General features: G+C 34.8%; 1 long non-coding RNA gene across 2 annotated transcripts in view; it reads right to left on the reverse strand.

The window, feature by feature from the left end:
* LOC149189595 (uncharacterized) overlaps positions 1-17305 on the reverse strand; it is a 106824-nt gene extending 89519 nt beyond the window's left edge. For both annotated transcript variants that reach the window (XR_016256419.1, XR_016256418.1), the window contains exons 1-4: positions 16825-17305; positions 16549-16733; positions 16220-16335; positions 15084-15152 (exon numbers count right to left, since the gene is read on the reverse strand). This is a non-coding gene — a long non-coding RNA (uncharacterized LOC149189595). The remainder of the gene's footprint in view (positions 1-15083; positions 15153-16219; positions 16336-16548; positions 16734-16824) is intronic.
* Between the last annotated feature and the right edge of the window lie 4486 nt (positions 17306-21791).

Raw genomic sequence — 21791 nt, forward strand, 5'->3', positions numbered from 1 at the left:
AATTTGTCTCTTGGTGCCACTAGTTGATGGGAGCACCATAAAGAAGGAAGTAATCCTCTAGATATCATTAAGAAATTACACACAGAAAATCTCAACAATAATGCAGTGAAAACAACAATATCATAAAGAGATAGCCATGCACGATAGAGACAACAAATTTACCCTAGGAAACCCAAACTTGGGAGAATTACTGGGAGAAATTATTCTTCAACAAAGTTTACAATTCCATAATTTGTTTAGAAATCTATGCCAAAATCCAGGTCTAAACACCAATCAAACCTGGTCAGAATTTAAGCTAGCCAACGATGGTCAAACCACCCAAATAGTCAAATCTAGTCGAACTTCTAGCTTGGTCAACTTACCTCCTACAATCAAATTTGGACCTATGGTTGACTCCTATGGTCAACTCAAGCATGTGGTCAACTCCTGCAGTCAAACCCGTAATCAAACCTGCGATCAATGTATCCTCTTCTAAGGTCAAACTTGCCCTATTCTACAGTCAAACTCAACCAAATAACTTAGTAAACTCAACCAGATAGCTTGGTCAAATAGTAGGTCAACAGTCAACTTTGGTCAAACATCAAACTCATAAATTTGGCCTCTATCTACTTCCACGTGTGGTTACTAGAGAAGATATGATGTGATGATTAGTGGTCAAAATGAAGATGTCACATTGTGTATGTATACTTGTCAAAATCAATGAATTTGATCGAGGGGCACTCCCTTTCATGGTCGGGCCGACCTAACCATTTTGAGCCTACATGATGCCCCAAAAAAAAAATTAATTTTAATTTCCATAATTCTTCTAAGCTAACTTAGGAGGCCTCTTGGAATGTGGGAATACCTACCGATGCTACACAAAAAACCAACAGATCGCCCACTATGTTGCTATCTAGAAGAGGTAACCTATCATTGATGCCTAAGTGATCTTGGCTACCTACTAGTATGGGACTTGGTCTAATAATTTCATTGAGATATGTATAGGGGGAGAATGGTCCCTTGGTTCCACATTGATCTGGAGTTTAGAGGCATGCTACCATCAATTTGTCTCTTGGTGCCACTAGTTGATGGGAGCACCATAAAGAAGGAAGTAATCCTCTAGGTGGAATCTAGTCTAAGATGAGGCTAGAGAATGTTGACACAAGGTTTGAAGGCCTCTTGCATCTATAAGGCTAGACATCTCTAGTCTAGGTACATGATGAAATTGGATAGGGTATGGGTCCCCTTGAATCAACAATGGAGCCTCACATCTATCTAATAATAAATGGGGTGGTGGGACATGAAGTGTTCTTTTATCTCAACCTCACAAAGGTGACATAGCTAGCAAATCTTGTCTACTCATATAGTTCGGTGAGTTCTCTTGACTTCAAAATCTATGTGAGCCGACCCAAAACTAGACCATGGAGATATGATGAGAGTGCACCTACTGACGAAAATGTATATATGTTTTGGATAATGAGTCCATCTCTCACCTTTATGAAGTGCTCAATATAGGAGGCCATCTTCAAATGTAACCTACATTAGGGTTTGTTTAAGAGACTTACACAAACTCACTATAAATATCATCCTCGATGATCCTATTTAGCTCCTGCCTAGTAGGTAGGAAGTGGCCAAGTGTATCGAGAGAGTATCGAAACAAGGGAAGTTGATTCATCAAAATACCAACAAACTCCAAAAGGTATGAGACTACTTCAAACAAACTCTCGGTATGGCCAAGAGGGCTAGATAAGGAAATGGACTCCAATGAACAAGAGGCCAAATACAAGCATTGGCCCCAACCCTTCAACAAGTCTATGAAACTTTGAATGTGATGCAGAAGTGAAATGACGAAGAAAACAGTTGCAAAATGGAAGCGTTTAGCACCGAACTCTATACGAATGATGTATTGGCGTATATGATGATAAAGATAGAGAGAAGTAGTAAACAACAATGTAGATGTCTTTGAAGATATGATTATGCCTCTAACTTGAACCCACATACATATGAAAAACTCATCTATGACTACCATTAAAACTTTGTTCCGAAGGAAGTCCCTAGTTAAACAAGCCACTCCACCTAAAGCTCTGACACCACTTGAGCACCTATTCATCTTCTTGCAGGCTGAAAACCAAGGGTAAAATACAACGTTCGAGAAATGTTGAATAGGGCCTTGCATGGGTCTCAATTACGAAGTGGATGTATGATGACCTAAGAGTATCATACATTAAGCACGACAATAACCAAAAAGATCCATTTCTATTCCAACGACTAATATATATGCCTATGTACTATTATCTCTCTTGTTGGGCCTATCATTTGTAAGTTTCCAAATTGAGGTTCCAAACCAAGTGGGAAGGGGTCTCGAGTAACAATTATGAGGTTCCTAATGACTAACCATTTCCTTGCTATTTTTACTACCATAACTAGCTCCTTGTGGCATTTGAGCTCCACAAACTAAGATCTAGAGAGATCTTCATATAGGAAGATCTTGTTGGGAAGATAGAAAAAACAAATATCAATTCCTATTCCAACCTCTAATAGATATGCCTACACTTTGTTATCTCTCTTATTGGGCCTATTATTTGGAAGCTTCCAAATCAAGGTTCCCAACCAAGTGGGAAGAGTCTCAAATGACAACTATGAGGTTCCTAGTGACTACCCATTTCCTTGTTAGTTGTACTACCATAACTAGCTCCTTTGAGAATTTGAGCTCTGCAACCCAAGATCTAGTGAGATCTTCATCTAGGAAGATCTTGTTGGGAAGATAGAAAAAACAAATATCAATTTCTACCGCTAATAGATATGCCTACACTTTGTTATCTCTCTTATTGGGCCTATTATTTGGAAGCTTCCAAATCAAGATTCCCAACCAAGTGGGAAAGAGTCTCAAATGACAACTATGAGGTTCCTAGTGACTACCCATTTCCTTGTTAGTTGTACTACCATAACTAGCTCCTTTGAGAATTTGAGCTCTGCAACGCAAGATCTAGTAAGATCTTCATCTAGAACGACCTTACTTGGAAGATAGAACAATTTCCACCTATATTTAAGGGTTCAAAGCCAATCATATGCAATCTTAGGCCAAAGGAAAAGGGTGGAGTCAGAGCCAAGCCAAATCATGTTGAGTGTCACTTCAGCAAGGTCTATAGTATCGCCAAGAAACATTGCCCTAACCTCCATGAGGTTCAAAGATGGATGAGGTAAAGGGAAACCCCTAACTTTAAAATTTAGCTCCATTTTCCACCTATTTCACTCTTTAATGAGCTTAGTTGTACCACATCTTCAAACACTACAACTAATCCCTGCCTCAATTTCTTGTTTAAGGATGGTACAGTGGATTCTAATCTCTTCTTGTTTGTTCTTGAGGTAAAGAATTTTTGCGTGCAAGTCATCATTTGGGGGTTGAAGATATTTGTGCACTTTGGTTTTATTTAGTAATTTCTTGAGAGATTGATTCTCTAACTTCATTTTAAAACTTTGTTTGAGAGGACAAGCACATGCTATTGTCATTATTCCAATAATGAGACAAAACTACAAATGTGGGCAGCTAATAAAACTAGGTCTATTGAGAGTATTACCACGTTGTCAAAGTTAATACCATTGCTTGTTTTTTGTTGTTCTACTATTCGTTTTTTTGTTGGTGACACGTTCCATCAATTTGGAAGATATACCTGTAGGATTTGAAGAAGGACCCTCCACTTGCCTCGTGCTTGTCTAAAATTTTGTTGTTAGTGAGCTATATGTGCCTCACTCCACTAGTTTGTAGAAGATACCTACATAACCCACGACATGTGTTTGAGTAGTATCAAGATTGTATGGGGTCAAGGGTGTAGGGGGAGTGGGACAACAAAGATGGGGTCCTGAGAGGAAGGGGTAAAGGGGGATCAATAGGGGAGTAATGCACACCAAAGTATGTACACCTACATAGACAATAGTAGTCAAAGCAATACATGGAGGGGAATCCCTTATCCCACAAACAAGAGCATCTCATTACACCAATTTGGTATTTAGCTATGAATTTAAAATTAAATTATTATTATTATTATTGTGAGGTTGGGTCACATAAGGCATAGAATCAAGCAGTGGATCACAAGCCAAAGGAATAAAGTTGCGGGCCAGAGGCACAAAGTCATGAGCTCCACAGGTCAGCAATTGGGCATGGAAAATGAAGGCTTGGGGGAGGAAGTCACCACAAAATCACTGCGCATGTCATGGACAAACATGGAGAAGTTAAACGGAATAGCTCTAAAGGGGTCGTAGTGATGTTGATGGCCAGAGTCACATGCCAACAGCAAACAGGGTCATGTCCTTGACCTATGGTTACGATTGCCATGGGTTCATGTCATGGGCTAGAGATATGGCAACGAAAGTTCAAGTACAACTTGAGTGGGCATAATGGTTAAGAACATGTGGTTCCTTCTAAGAGGTCACATATTCAAATCTAGAGGGAGACAATTTACAAAGTATGCACACCTCCATAGACAATATTCAAATAGCTACATGGAGGGGAGTCCCTTATCCCACAAACAAGGACATCTCATACACTAACGTCATACACTAACTTGGTGGCTAGCTTGGCTCTAACCTTAAAATTAAATAATAATAATTATTATTAATATTAATATTATTATTATTAATATTAATATTATTATTATTATGAGGTTGAGTCGCATAAAGCATAGATTCAAGCAGTGGATCACAAGCCAAAGGCATAAGGTGATGAGCTCCACAAGCCGGCAACAAAGGTCACAAGATAGAGGGATCATGGGAGCTCTTTCAAAGGGGGAATACAAACCCTCTTATCTTAGTCACATCCCATCACAAGAGTGAACACAAGTGAGTGAATGAGAGAAAATAAAAGATGGAAAATATTAAGAAATGTTGCAAAAGGGAAAGAAGATAATCAAGAACATCAACAACAACCTACATATAATACAAATAATACAAATGAGTCAATCGAGCAACCTACTCAACAACAATCACAAGCTTTCCCACCTCCAAGTAGTTTCATTAATTTGACAATGCAAGGTTTAATTATTCCTAAACAAGCCACATTTAAAGGAAAAGAAATCAAAAGTAAGGTCATTGAAATGGAACTAGTAGCTACACTCAGTAGCTTGGAGAATACTTTATCCTAGGGTGAACAAAATATACCAATTATTATTGCGGAAGTGCTAGATCTAGAAATTATAATAGCTTATAACAAAAGAAAGCAAACCATAGTCAAGCAAACATAGAGAAGAAGGAAAATTAATTTAGCTAACATCTTTATCTGCACAATAAAGAAATCTGTTAGACATAGGAGAAATCTAAGTTGACTAGGCTATAACCCATGCCACTCTTGATAAAGAAAAACCAGACGCAGCTAATGTGCAAAACCTAGAGAAGAACATTGTTCTATTGGAAAACAACGTTAAATATTATAAATCTGCATAGGGTTTGGTTTCAACTATTGTGGAACATATTAGACGAAGATCAAATTAATATGCAGATTAAAAAGGATTTTTACACTATATCTTTTCAAAGATCTCTATTTTGAACAAAGATAATTTGATTTAGAAAGAAAACCAAGGTAAAACACAATATCAACTTGAATTTATTAAACAGATCCAAAGGCAGAGAGGAAACAAATTTCATAGTATTAAGTTGTTAAATAAAAAGGAAATTTATGAGATTGAATAGGAATTAGGTAGCACATGAGGCATAGAAACAAATAGAAAAAGAGCAGATGGCTTGTGTCAAAACACATAGCTTCATCAAAGACACCACCACTCAATGTCAACATCCCTCATTTGGTGCAGCAAAAAGTTTCTACCCGAGAAACCAAGTGTTGCAAAAGTTTAAGCATATGGTTCAAATTCATGAAGCTTAAATATGAAGTATTTCATCTATTAAGAAAGGATGCCTTTAGAAGTTCCTCTTGGAGGAAGTGAGAAAAGCATTGCAACTCAAATGTACATTTCCTGAAACTGAGAAATATATTAGGGAATTGGCAATTTTGAAGGCTCACCATAAGCAACATACTTTTCCACATGATTATTGATGTCGAATTCATTTCCTTTTTACCAATGGGAAAAGTATGATAAAGAAGCGGTTAAGGAGGAGAACCCCAACTCACCTGATAGCTGAGTTATAATTGGCTATCATAACAAACTTTTGTAATTTGTATATATAATAAAACTTAAGAAGTTATAGATTTTTTTATGCTACAAATCTGGAACTATTATTGCAAGGGAATTATTTCATATACTTTTATGAATGAAGAAGCCAATCATTTGCCAAATTGTTTTGACCAAAGAGAATAGCTTATGCAAATCAAATGTTGTGAGCTATTCTACAACTCAATATTTGCATGAATGTTTTGTAAGGAATTCCTTATGATGTATCAAGCTATCTGACCGAAGAGAATAGTTTATGCAAATCAAATGTTGTGAACTATTCTACAACTCAATATTTGCATGAATGTTTTGTAAGGAATTTCTTATGATGTATCAAGCTATCCTGAAGCAATAATAAATGTTTTTCTCATTTATTTTCTTCATCCAACTCTTAATTATTTATCATGTGTCAAGTTAAATTTCTTTTTCCAAAAATATTGCTATGTAATCTAATAATTCCTATAGAACTACTTCTCAAAACTTTAAAGATTAAAGTCCCAAGGGTTAGCTCAACTGGTCGAGTCCCAGTGGTTAAGTACCTCGCCGATCGGGAGGTCACAGGGTCAATTCTCCTCGACGCCCTTGGGGTTAGGCCCTACTAGTCTGGCCCACGGGCTTTAAAAGATTCCCTTCGGGGTTGATTTGCCCAGATTTTCTGTGGATGTAACGGCCACCCAGTGACCGTGAACTACCCGTAAAAAATTAAAAAAGATATATCATGACACATTTAAAGGTTGTCAAGCCATTAATCCAAAGGGTTCTTCCATATTTTCTTCCTTGTTGATCAACACTTAGAAAACTCAAAAAGAGATATCACGGCACATTTAAAGCTCATAGAAAAGTTGACGAGACATTACACTCCAGAGGATTCTTCCATACCAAACAGGGTAGAGTATAATTGGGCCCCTTCATTGGGATTAACCCCTATTATTGGCATCTAGGTATTTCACCCCGTCAAAACCTACTAAAAGTAGCAATGAGTTGTTGAGTTCCACTTTCTTCTCCACAAAGAATTAATAAAATGTGCATCCCTATCATCAAGGAAAACAATATATTATAATAATGCTCTGTTACACGGGAACCGCTCCCTAGAGGTGGGAAACCCATTCCAGTGGTTCCCGCGCTCCCGGAAGCTTTGGAACTGTATGGGAACGTTCCCTTTTCTGTGGGAGCTGCAATGGGAGCTTGGGAAAGTTCCGGGAGCTTTGAAGACTCTTTTCTTGGAGTTCCCACGTTCCTTAGGGTTGGGGAATACAAAGCATGTAGACAAATATGTTGAACTGCCCACAAAACATGAGGCTTTGTTGAAACCTTTGCAGGAAGAAAGGCCAAAGACATCCTTAACACCGATATCCTTAATTGAGAAATTGGAGCAATCTCTTGATGGGTTAAGGAAGCGTGTGACACCTCAATGTAAGGGCAATATCTGGGATGTCATGCTGATGAGTATTTATTTTTTTGTTTATGTATATGTATGTCAAAAGATTGTGTGCATATTGTATGTGGCATTCAATGCTTAACCATTAGAGTCGCTTTACTTTTTCTCATAAGAATAACTAGAGAAACATAGGTAAAATTGTTCCTTTGTATTTTTAAGGCAGATTGTTTCAAACACTGGTCATGTGTCAGAGAACTGATAATGAACTTGACATTTTAATATTTTATATATATATAAAAGGGAGAGACTCAGGAAGAGAGACACCCAAAGAATATATTTATATATAAGAGAGATTATATATTTAAATTGATTTTAATATTTGAATATTTTGATTTAATATTAATTTTGATTATTATATAATTATATATTTTTTATTTTTTTTATTATATAATATTACCGTTCCCGATTAGCTGTTTCCTGTAAATTTTGGGGAAACCTCTAGCCGTTCCCGACACCCGTACCCAAGTTCCCAACGTTCCCACGTTCCAAAAACTCATGCAACATAGTAATAATGCTATCATGTACCAACTCCATGACACAAGTCAACAATGATATAACAATGAAGTTGGTTCAGAAACACCCTCCAAGGATGGTGAAATAAAATGGGATGCATCCTCTCAGTGGTCTACCATGAAACAACCTACAAGAAGTTATAAATAAATTCCTTTACATGTGTGCCCTTCAAGAATGATATCCCGTGTATGAACAAATGTTCCAATCATGGGTGAAATAGGCAACAAACCATCAAGAATTTACATGTGTGCCCTTCAAGAATGATATCCCGTGTATGAACAAATGTTCCAATCATGGGTGAAATAGGCAACAAACCATCAAGATGATTAAAAAAAGGATGTGAATGTGGACTATTAGAAGTAAAATCACCATTAATAAAGGTTAAATGTTGTATTATAAGTAAAGGTAAATTACTCTACAAAAACCATGAAACATTAAGTATGAGTGAGGCCTCTACAAGATGGGAGTAAAAGATCCATGAGGAAGAACAAAATTACAAGGCAAAATCAAACATAGCAGATCAGCATGGCCTCCAAAATGGGAGTAAAAGTTCTATGAAGAAGCATAAAAATACAAGACAAAATCAAACAAGAATGCCCATAAAGGGAAGGAAAAACTATCAAGAGGACTTGAAGGCTTGAAGTGAGGAAAAACAACCATAAACTAAAAGAATCATACAAACTTTACATAAAAATGTTAAGTGAAGAGTGGAATCATGTTAGAGACTTGACAAAACATATAAATTACTCAAATTTCACTTTTGGTGATTGTGCAAGACTTTGTCCTAGTTGATGATTGACATATTTTGCAATGAACCTTTTGGGTAATTATAATATGTTAGGATATGTTTTAGGAGACAGTATAAGGTTTACTAAGTGATCGATCCAATGGAGGGGTGGTTGATGATCATAAAAGATTATTTTTTCAAAAAAAAAAATATCTTAGTCTCTATGTTATGGTGACTAAGGAAATACTTTGTATTCTCCCTTATGAATATAAAGTATGTTGTTTTCATTGGAAACAAAATGTGCAAACATTCAAATTCATCATATCTTGGCAAAAAACAATTTATTTAAAGGGTGGTGCAATGGGTTTAGAAGTAAGAATGCACAACCATCTCTCCATTGTACATAACACTATGAAATTGTTGATGAACACTCTTGGTTGTCTCTTCCATGGTGAAAGTAGTAGTGGAACTACTATTATTTTAATGTGAAAACCTAATGTAGAAAAAGAAAAAGGGTTGAAGATAGAAAAAGAAAAGGGAACGTAGGAATGAACCACCATGTAAGATTGAAGCACCTCCAAAAAATCATCATAGTGTTGAATAACATGAAAGGTCAAATTTTCCATGCTACATTTCGTCCCTCGCATTAGAAAAGACATTCCCTCTATAGTGAAAGTAGGATTGATGACTTGCTACCACTAATGAAACCAATCATCCAGTTCTTCACCTTCATTTTATTCATACAATGGGGCAATGAAAAAGGACAACGACAATTTTTGGCGCGACTACAAGAAATGGCAAAGGATGATCCTCCCTTTTTACTAGCTAAGAAAATAGGCCTATGGTAAAACATCATGAGGATTCCAACAATAATCTTATTAGGTGAAAGAGGAAGGATCGACATGACAAGAGATAAAGGTAGGCCAAAAGGCCATGAAGTTTTTTGGGAGGTTGAAAAGGAAAACTAAGAGACTGAAAGGAGGTCGAGAGGCCTAAGTGGTGCAAGAACCAAAAAGGGAGGTTACAAAGCCAAGAAGGATAATAATGAGGCAAACAAGGTGATGGTGACGTCGAAAGAAAGGCCAAGACATTAAAGGGTGGATGAGAAGCCTAAAGGAGAGTGAAGAGGTTGAGATAGAGGTCAAAAGGTCAAAGTGAGCAGGGGGAGCATCAAGTCCCCAAGTCTTTCTAGCAAAACATTTGAGGAAAAAACCTTATGGATTAGTCACTAAAAAATTAGAATAGGAGAAAAAGGGCAAGGAAACTTTGCCCCTAGGCATTGGAGGTGTCTACATGAAACATTAAGATAACTCAAATGAAAGGAAGCTAAAGTAAGGAAGCTTATGCTCAAAGCATTAAGGGCAAGAATGTCGAGGGTAACACAAAACGAAGGAGAAGAGTAAAGTAGTGATTAACACGCATAGACCACAAAAACATTATCTAATGCAAAGTGGAATGAATCATGGGCAAGGACAAACACACTCCATTAACCAAAAGATGTGTAGGATAAGAAAAATAGAAAAAAGGGGCAAAATGTCGTAGCAAGGGGTTCCTCTATAAAAGGAAAAGGTGCAAAGGGAACAAATTGAGGACCAAAAGAAACATTCATTAGGGCCAAGCCAAGTGGGAACACAGGATTGAAAGGAAACTTGCAAAACATTGTCTAAGAAATCATGAAAGAAGAAAATGAAATTCTTTATACGATGGGAATATTGATTAAAGAAGAGGACGACCATTAGAAATGTGGCGTACCAAGGGAGGTGGAGGGGGAGACATGGTCCAAAAATGATATAAAACATGGTGGTCTCTTGCCCAAGAGTCTCCAATACAAATGCAAGGCATATTACAGAAAAGAAAATGAAAGAAAGAAAATGTTGCATTTATCCAACTCTTTTCAAGTGAGGATGATTAACATGATTAGTTTATTAAGTAACTGTAAAACTGAAGTGCAAGGAGAGGAAGGTGTATTCCATCTGGTTCCTTGGGCCATTGTCACTAGTGAGATTAATGAACATATTATTTCTTGAAAGGTCATTGATTTAAGTTGGGAAAATGAGTTCAAGAAAGAGTGATTTTTACAAGTTCAAGGAAAATCCAATTTATTGCTACAACACATAATCCAAATAGCAGGTTGTAATCTAAGATTAGTTCAAATGAGTTAAACTTCAAGTAGCAAAAGACAAAGCGATACACATAACTTGCACCCATCTCAATTTGTTTTTGCTTGTGTTTTATATTAAATTCTATGAGGAAGCAAGATAGATGATTGGAAAAACCAAAAAATATAGCACCAAGATTTAGGAACGAATAGTTTTGTATAGAAATTAGTGAGGGAACAAATACATTATGTGTGGGAAAATTTTATTTTGAATGATGTATGGTCCTACGACTAAAATTTTTAATTGAAGTGTTATTAACAAACTCTAGTTTTAACATAAAAAATTTCACAAAATTAAATGTGATTAATTTGAAGGAAACATGTATATAACATCATTCCAAATACCACCGACCATTCATGAAGATGAATGGGCTCAACACTGAATGATCCCTTGATCATTCGATTTTTGGTTTTTGGCTCTATGTATATAATCTTACTGTTATACGCTGTTGTTTTACTTATGGGACCAATCTCAGTTTTTATCCTATTTCTGATGTTATCTGGACTTCTTTGAAGTTTATTATCAGCTACATCATGGATGTTTTTTTGTAAAGCTTATATATACTACTTGGTGTGCACCTCAGTGATTGCATCTCATACATGCAGCATTATACAACATGTAATTTTCTTATCTTATTAATGAAAATTACGCCTTTTTCCATGGAAAAAAAAACGTCATTCCAATAAATCTCATATACATAATACAGAGTGGTGTTTTTCTTCCCATGCAAAGAGACTCATAGCTTTTGGGTCTCAAACAACTTGAATGAGTGGATTAAGTTTGATAAATTAAATGAAAAAAGAAAAGAATACCACTAAAATCATCAAGCTAAACTATGGTAGATGAACTAGACTCAAGATGGTTTGTTGTGTGATCCAAAGAAGAGGATTTCTCAAATGTATCACAAATCATCCTCCTTCATAGACAATTTAGAAAGCAGAGGATGGAGGGAATCATACTCAAGATTGTCTTGCGTACCCTCTTGATAAACAAACTAATAACGCACCCTTTCAATGTATTAGAGAATAAGGTTGTCATTGATATTGTGCTTCTCAGTAGGAATATTCCATATTTTGGCTAGTCATAAGATTCCAAGAAGCACTTGTGCTAAGATTTGAAATTACATCACAATGGAATATGTAAGGAGGATATCATCAATATCATTGATTCTCAAAGGAACTGCTATATGTTTTGGCTATTCACAAGATTCCAAGTAACACCTATGCCATGATTTGAAATTACCTTGTCCTAGAGCTACAAATTTTTATCTCTTCACCTCTAGTTGCATTGTGTTGATCACTATGTAGAATATGCAAGACTCAAATAAAAGTTGTGGACTAAATTTATAGGGTTTTAAAAACTTCTTTATAGGGTTTTAAATATTCTTCTAGTGCAATGCAATGATAGGCATACTTCTATTTGTTTTAAGGTGTGTGTGAATATGGATAGAACATAGTCTCTAAGCTCGAGTTATAGCGAAAATGTTTCAAATATGGATTCTAAATTCACATAAGATTTTCCAAAGAAATACAAAATCAAAATATAATATAAAGATGGTTTCCCAAAATTCACATATGCCTTCCTATCAATTACATAATCAAAATATAAGATGAGAATGATTTTGGGTACCATTTCTACATTTGGTGTCCATAAATCAAAAAACGAGAAGAAAATGCTTTTGAGTAACATTTCTAATTTGGTTTTCATAGTCAATCTCTCTGAATTCTAGGATTGGATAAACAACATAGAAATGGTAAAGACTCCAAAATAGACAATTATCAATAACATTATCCCCTTTTCAGAAAATCTAAATTTGCAGGGCCAATATCTTTGGGGACTTGGTATGGTGTCTTTTCACACTAATAATCTAAGTTCACACATAGAGCAATGCTAAGTGACATTATTCCAATCCACATATGTGGCAACAATGTTTTTGGTAGTGTAGAATTTCACACATAGAGCAATGATAAGTGACATTATTTCAATCCACATATGTGGCAACAATGTTTTTGTTAGTGTGAAATCCAAATAGCAAGGGGGCTAAGGAGGGCACAATTTTCCCTATTAATCTTGCATATCAATCCCAAAACATCCATGCATAGGAGCAAGAATGAACCAAAGTTGTCATGCACAAGAAACCCGCCCACACTATCTTGTGGCATGAGGAGAAAATATGGGTTGCTAAGGTAACATGGATATTGAGGAGGAATCCCTCAAAATGAAGAAACAAAATAAAATGTACCATACATAATACCTAACCAGCATAATCACCTATGCCTTTTGAGTAAGCAAGAACAAAATGAGAAGTATACACAATAGCTAGGCAACATAATCATTAAGTTCTCACACAAAGCAATGCTAACTAGCATTATCTCAATCATGACTACATGGAAACAATGTTTTTGTTGTTAGTTTTTGGTAGCATCGAAAATGCTCTACGCTTGAAAATTGGCAGAGAGGCTAAGGCACATGAGTTCTAAAGAACCCAAAAACCGTTTGGTGAAATTCCACCCGGATTGTATTGTATTAAAATAATTAATATTTTTAATGCGGTTCCTAAGTCTAAACTTAGGGAAATTAAAATATTAATGGGTATTAATCAAAATATGAGTGAGGATGATCTAGAAGGCAGATCAAGTCATGTTTTAATCTTAGCTGTTGATTAGAGACTTAATCTCGGCCGTTGAAGACTCAACAGGAAAAGTATAAAATGGAGGATTGGGGTTCATTTGGAAATACACACGGAGAGAACGAATTGATCAAAAATTTGATTCCTAGGGCAGGGTTTGCTAAGAATTTCAAATTAAGTGATCATTATGCAGTAGCGGGGCAGTGAGAATCTAGGAGGAGGACTTTCCGGAGAATACAGACAGAGAGGTGGAGAGAGCCAACAAAGCAAAAAAGTTGCATGTCATGCAGAGGTCGGAACTGCCAGGAACAGTTGGGAAAGCTGACGTAGAGTGCAGAAGCCGGAACTGTCAAGAACAGTTGTAACTGCCAGGAACTGTCGGGAGAGCTGACGCAAAGGCAGCACAGTACCCGGGAGAGCTGACCTAGAAAATTTTCCTGACACACAGAATCCAAAACTGTCGGAACAGCCAGGAACTGCCGAAACAACCGGAACTATTGGGAACTGTCGGAACTGCCGGGAGAGCTGATGCAGAGGGCAGAGAAGATGATGCAAGGCTGACACAGAGCTACTGCAAAAATAGTCAGGGTTAGCCAATCTTGTGCCGGATCAGCCGGAATTCTGCCGGGTGAAGTGAGGTAAAACTCACTCAGATTTTCCGCTAGTATTTTCTCTGTAGAGGATTGTTAGATGAGCATCCTATATTTGTATTCAGATATTTCTCCTGCATAATAATAGATCCTCAGAACTGTTGCACTGGTTTTCCCGCATTGGGTTTTTCCGGCGACTATTGTGTCCAAAAATAAGTGTGCCTTATGTATCTTGTTATTTGCTCTGTTTTTACTTTCATGAGATCAAATATTTAATTAGTGTAGACTACAGAAGTAATTTGCTTCAGTATTCAAAATAATAACTTGGTTAATGTATATTAAAAATCAAGTAGGTGAAGTAGATTTAGATTTGTTGTAAAGGGGTTCCTTCGAGTGTAGGAATTTTCACATTTGTAACTATGGATTATAAATAGCAAAGGTTGAAAGAGCATGATCTATCCTTGTTAATGATGTATACCATTCCCCAAACATGTGTGCATAGGCATAAGCATGAACCAAAGTTGTCTTGCACAAGAAACCCACGCACACTACTTTGTGGCATGAGGGGGGAGTATGAGCTATTAAGGGATTATGGATACAAAGGAGGAAACATTTATGAGAAAAATCCCATAGAGATGAGGAAATAGAATGAAATGCAGCATACATAATGGCTAGCCAACATAGTCATCTATAACTTCTAAGGTAACCTTGCTTCTAGAGTCATCAAGTTAGTTTAGTGAAATTCTAGAACTAATTTCTAAATAGCAATTTTAAGAACCAATTAATTTGATAAAAAAATGATAAAAGGTAAAATAACCATATAATCTACAAAGTTAATTGTTTTATGTAGAATGATCATTTAAAACAAAATAGAAAGAATGTGTATTTACCTAATTCGTATTGAGCCTATTGTTCCTCTGCTCTCCTTCTCCAACATATCATTTTGATCTTCATAATTACTGCAAAGAAATATTGAAAAAGAATCATCCTTACCATCATTTCTAGCTATATATAAATAATATAAACAATCCAAACAAATAATCTTAGGAAAAAATTGCGAAATTATTTGATTAAAATTTTATCTCTTTGTTTTAGTGATCACTGATATCTTTTTTTCTAATATGTCATAAACCAATTTTCATCTAATTTAATGATAAAAACTGCAAAACTAAAAATTTAATTTAAACAAATAAATAAAAAAAAATTAAAAAACAAACAAACCTTGCCTAAAATAACCTATGGATCGAATGCCCTTACAATCTGTAATCAAAATAATAGTGAAACACTTACGCTCCATTCCAAAATCGAAAAAAAAATAAACAAAAGATATGATGAGAGAAAATACATAGGGGCATAAATGTAAATGCATATATAGAAATAAAAAATAAATAAATAAAAGTTACTTATGAACTTTATGGTTCTATGCACAGTCAATAATCTACTAGGTGAGACCACAGGAAATCACTTATCATATCTCCACTCTCTATGGATTCCCCTATACCCATCCATATTGGTTTTGCTTTACATCGTAGAACAAAATTAAAAAACCCCTGCAATAGTGCAAGCAAAATTAAAAACTTAAAGCATCTAACAGGTCAAACACAAGAAAAAACTACAGTGAAGGCTAACCCTTTTAACATGAAATGACACAATTAAAAAACAAAACACGGGAACAACTACAATGAAGTAAGGCTAAAACTTGAACATGAAATGAGAAAACCAAAACTACTCAAACTGTGGTTCAAAAATCATCTTTAGAATTGTATTTAGTGGGTTTTACTAAAGCAGCTCTCTAAATAATTATTTTATGCCCTAACCTTTTAAGTAGATTAACTCTTCTTCTACAGAATGAACAGTTTTATCTAAACAGGAAGCATGGAAGAATGAGGTGTAAGGCTGTCATAACCACCTTACCCTGACTTCACACAAACTAAATAAGAAATAAGAAAAAGCCCTCTCCACCATGATGATGTCATCTCATACCCTCTCAACAATAATTTCATTGACCAAAAAAGAGAGGAAATACCTCATGTCCGCTTCTTCCTCCAGGACACCAAAATAAGTGTATCATTCGTCCTCTGTGCTGCAAAATATTGATGACACGGAAAGAAGACCTTAAAGACAGTTACAGAATCCTCCCTCCTGCAAAACATTTACAAGATGGAAACACAACCTTTAAGACGGATATTGAAATCACCGCTCAAATATAAACCAAAACAAACCTAAATTCCTAACCTTCTCTTGTCATCTTAGTCGTCGCTGCAGAACTACATTTTCCCTTGTTGATTACGGTGTCAAAACCAATAAGCAAAACAAATTCGAAAGAAATTCAACGATTCAACAATGTGTATTTACCTTCAGACTTATTGTAATCTGCCTCATCTCTCCTTCTCCAAAACGAAGGCAAACAAAAGATTGAAATAGATTCAGGCTCTGCCGCTACTCCGATTATATATAAATCATATAAGCAACGCAAACAAACAAACCAATCCACCTATGGAAGAAATCATGCAGCTCTTAAGTTGAAACACCTGTTTAACCTGTTGCAAGGCACAGTTATAATAAAACATGAGCTAGGCCAACACTAATAACCAGGAACTGCTAGTGAAATTAAGAGCAAACGATTCTTACCTGGAAGGATCATCTCTGTGTATTGAAATGCCTCAAGTCTGAAATCCACATAACAATAAAACCCTTCGAAACATTAGTAAAACCTTTTAATATTTGCGATAGGTTCAGACTCGAATCCAAACAATAATGAAAAAGGTTTCAACTCCCTCTAAATCTTCCAGTGCAATATTGGAAGACGCATGTCTAAAGCATTAGCGAATTAGTGCAATATTGGCAGACACATGTCTAAAGCGTTAGCAAATTGGTTGGGTCAGTGATTTACCACTGAGAGAATGACAGAGTCGATAGATATATATATGTGAGGTGAATGCTATTCCTTGCTTAGGAGAGTCGGTAATATCTTCCGTTTAACAAAATAAAATGAACCCTCTAGCAAATAATGCAAGTAGCAAAAATATGAACCCTCTAACAATTCATGCAAGCACACAACAAAAAAAGATAAACCCTCGAACACGAAATTACACATTTCAGAACTAGGCTAATCTTCTATAAAACCTCCAGATAACATTTGGCTTCGGGATTCCTCTTCGTGAAATTTGGTTGAATAGATTTCTAAATTATTTTATTATCTTCCAGGGGTTAGCGGTTCACCCAGACGGCGAATAATGAGTATGAATGTGGCAGGCTGTACCAACCACTCTTTCCTGACATTGCACGTACCGATTTCACTGACAAAAAAAAAGTAAGAAAAGACATCATGTACGCAAAAATAAATGTCCTTCGAAGTTCCTCCTCTTTCCCGTAATTTCACTGCGCATTAAATTGGACGTCATGTAGAATGGCTTCAATAACCTTAGGCAGGACTGCACAATGCTTTCAAATAAAGTCAAATTATGAGAAGAGGTATATAAATCACAGCTCAAATAAACCAAACAAACCTGAGTGCTGCGGCTTCTCCTGTCATCTTCTTCATCGGTTTCGATTAACCCTTCTACCTGTTTCAATTCATTAAGCAGGTCAAAAGCAATTACCAAAGAAATAAAAAATAATTCAACTAACACAACGAAACAACATTAGGGTTCTTTAAGCATGGTCATTACATACCAGGAGGCAACCATTTTGTACCTGCTAGTAAATTCATTGAAATCGCAGACAACGGGTTTCATCTTTATCCATCTATTTTTTCCTCTGCATCCTACAATTAAATAGAACTCCAAGCAAGCAATGCAAACCAGAAGAGAAAAAAAAAAGTGTTAAATAAAATAAAATTCAACAAAAGGCACCCTCGTTACAAATCCAAGAAATGGAAAATACAAGAAAAGAAAATTGACTGCAAAAAACTACATGCATGACCATGCAACCTAACAAAATGATATGGACAAGAAACCAGCCAAGCCAATGCAATTCAAAGAAGAAGATGAAACAGAAGTGAGAGCATGCTGCGTGTGGCAGAATGTCTTATATAACCTCTCCCTTCTTTCGAACGGTCACAAGCTCCCTGAACTGGTAGCCTTAGCCTTTCGTTAAGGGTGTGAGCATCCTGTAGTCAAAATTTGAATTTGAATTCGATCCCAAGGAAGCGGTTGTTCCGAACCTGAATTTTACTTGCGAACACATCTCTCTGTCAAAAAATCTCCGGTAAAACTTTTTGACATGGCACATCCTTCCAATTCGTAAAATTTATGTAAAATCTTTGTTACCATTAAATGCAACCCGGTTAAACTGTGTGATGTGGTACATCTCTTCCAATTTGTAAAATTACTTACTTTGTTACCATTCACTTCAACCAGCTATAGGTTTATTTTTTAAAATATTAAAATTAAACTATATATATATATATATATATATATATATATATATAATTAATTTAATACATGATGTGATATTTCTTTATTTTTTATTTTAGAATTTTTTTATTTTCGATTTTTAATTTTTAATGGTTAATTGTTTTTGCTTGAGTAACAGTTAGTTTTTTGAATATAACAAAAGCGATTAATAATTCAAAGCTCAAAAACATTTTACAGGAGTAAAAGTTTGTTCTTTATAAGTGGTGTAGCTTTCTTTAAATAATAATGATGAGTTAGGAAGCATACATTCTTAATAATCACTATTTCACTAATTCAACAATTAAATTATGATAAATTTTCTCACTAATTTAAAAAAACATAATATATATAAACAAATATTAAAAAATCCAATTAATCAATTAAATATATATTTATATAAATATATTATTTATTTATATTTATTGCAATACATTAATTAAAATACATCCATTATCATTACTATTTACGAAAAAATTACTATAAAGAATCATTTCAACTTAGCTCTTAGCTTTAAATTATTATAGAGAGGTTTTTATTCCATTACATCTTAAATATGGAATATGGAATTCTCTTCTTCTGTTTTTTTTAATATGTATGTAATATTTAAGTATTTTAAATATTTGTAAATATAATGTTTAATTATTTTATAATATATGTTAGTTTTTATGATATTTAAGTATTTTGTATATTTGTGTTTATTACTTATAAGTAAATAATTTATTATTTTGTATTTTCACTTCAAAGTAAACTTAAGTTTTTCGAGTATTTTAATTTTTAATTTATTAAAAAAATTAATAATTTTTTATTTAATATTTTAAAATTAAATTAATTTTTTTAATTATGTTTTTAAAATTTATTAATATTTTTTAATTAATAAAAATAAATTTTAAAATATTATAAATTATAAAAGAGATATTTTATGTTATATATAGATAGTATTAATAATATAATCAAATTAGAACCTTTTCTTATTTTTATCACAATTATTTTATATTATAAAAAACAAGGTACTACATAAGTTAGTATCTACAACTTAGTTTGAGTATCCTGTAGTGCTTGATATCGACTTTAACTTGTAAAAAGTCACAATTTTGTATCCATAAATATAAATAAATAATTATAACCGATTTTTTAAAACCAATCATATAAATTATTTATAAATAATAATAATAATAAAGTGTCAAAATAAATCAAATTCATATAAAGTCTCAATAATTATGATAAGTTTTGAAAATATTTAAAACTTTTTATATTTATATACTAATCATTATTATTATTATTATTATCCAATTTTAAGGTCACGGTCAAGTCAGACACTACATTGGTGTATTAGACCCTTTTGTTTGTGGGACAAGAGACTCATGATTTGACTACTAAATCTACAAAGGCATACATACTCTATCCCTCTATTAGACCCTTTTGTTTGTGGGACAAGACACCCATGATTTGACTACTAAATCTACAAAGGCATACATACTCTATCCCTCTGGTTTTAAATCTGTATAACTAAATAAAATTACATATGTAAAATAATTAAATAATTATAATAAATTTTCAAAAATATGGACAAGCAAACTTTATATGCAAACCAAGTGTCACAAGATGTTTGTACTTGTATTGAATCACGTGTCATAGTGCGTGCTAGGCTATCTGCTTGCTCGTTACTCCAAACATACGAGGCGATAATTGACGCTTCTGAGCAATAACCTATAGTTTGAGGCAATATCCTTGTTTTATTCATCCATAAATGAATGCATGGCATGATCTCACAAGCTCTCAAGAGGTAAGAAATGAAATGAAATGAAATTTTAATGTCCACGAGACTAGATATAGTCTATGGGACCATTGGCTTCCTACTTTTTTCCTTTTGTAATTCAATCCTCTTATTATTCAAATTAATGATGTGTTGACCCAACCTTCTAACAATCCCCTCACTGAAAAGACAATGCTAAGGAACCGATGTTAATGTATTGTTGTAACTGTCTTTGATGTCTCTAAATGCATCACATTCCAAAATGAAATTTTTTTCTGATTCCACTGCCCCAGAAGTGCAAAAAGTACACACTCCTTCTTCGCAAGCTTCTTTAGGTCTTTCCCACCGACTTGTTTCGCACCGTAGCTTATGCGAGTTAGTTCTTAATTGAGCAATAAGAAACTTTGCTTCCCATGGAATGCAAGCTCCAATGTACTCTTTTTGTTGGAGATCACAAGTGGAGTTGAGTTCTTGAACGTAGTAGTACTTTTTTCTACCCAACTCTTTTCCCCATATACGCTTACGAAACTTCTCCATAACAACACTCTTTAAATTCTTGCTATTTGTGGACATGCATTGAGGTAAATATTCAATTTTTGCATCCAAATGTTGTTTTGTCTCATGTGTAATTTCTTTCTTTTACTCATTCCTTCATTGAAGATAACTTTAGGCCATCTACCTTCTCCCATTTGCTCAATTCTTTGTAGATACCTTATGAGACGCACCATAGCAATTGCTTCGATGGAAGTTGCTCCTGTTTCACTCAGCATTATCTCATAAGAAACCGAACTTTTTATTTTAAACTTGCTCATGATCAAGCGTTTTTGGATTTTCTCAACTTGCTTCCATTTTGAGACAGGGATGCTACTAGCCCACAATTCACACCCATATAATATCACTGGACAAACTAGGAGCCCAAAAAACACTTTAATTGTTTTCCAATTCCATAACTCTGCTTCTCTACATCTGTTTTGAAGAGCATATAATGCTTTCCACCCTCCTAAAATTCTCTTCTTTCTGCAGTGCTCCCAATTAAGCTTGTTGTTGAAATCAATCCTGAGGTACTTGTATTCATTTACTTCTTCAAGAATGTTGCCTTCAAAGAAGAACATATGCTGGCTTTGATTCTTTTTATTCGAGAAAATCATTATTTTGGTCTTACTGGTATTAACTTGCATTCCTACTGTCTTACAAAAATGCTCAAGGGAATATAAGTGCATCTGCAATCCCTGGGTCAATTTAGCAATCAATACAAGGTCGTCAACATATAAAAGAAGTTTTATCACAAACTCCCCCAACCGAACACCATCCCCACCTTGCAAATTTAGCCACTCTTCCAATTTATCAATATATAAACCAAAAAGAGTAGGGGATAAAGGGCAACCTTCCTTGACTCTGATGTTACTTCTAAAACTTTCTGAAATGCCTGCTGAAGTTCTAATTTTGAC

Source organism: Pinus tabuliformis, chromosome 3_1 (genome assembly GCF_031772625.1).
Source record: "Pinus tabuliformis cultivar Carrire ecotype Pingquan chromosome 3_1, CPIR1, whole genome shotgun sequence".
Taxonomy (NCBI): Eukaryota; Viridiplantae; Streptophyta; class Pinopsida; order Pinales; family Pinaceae; genus Pinus; species Pinus tabuliformis.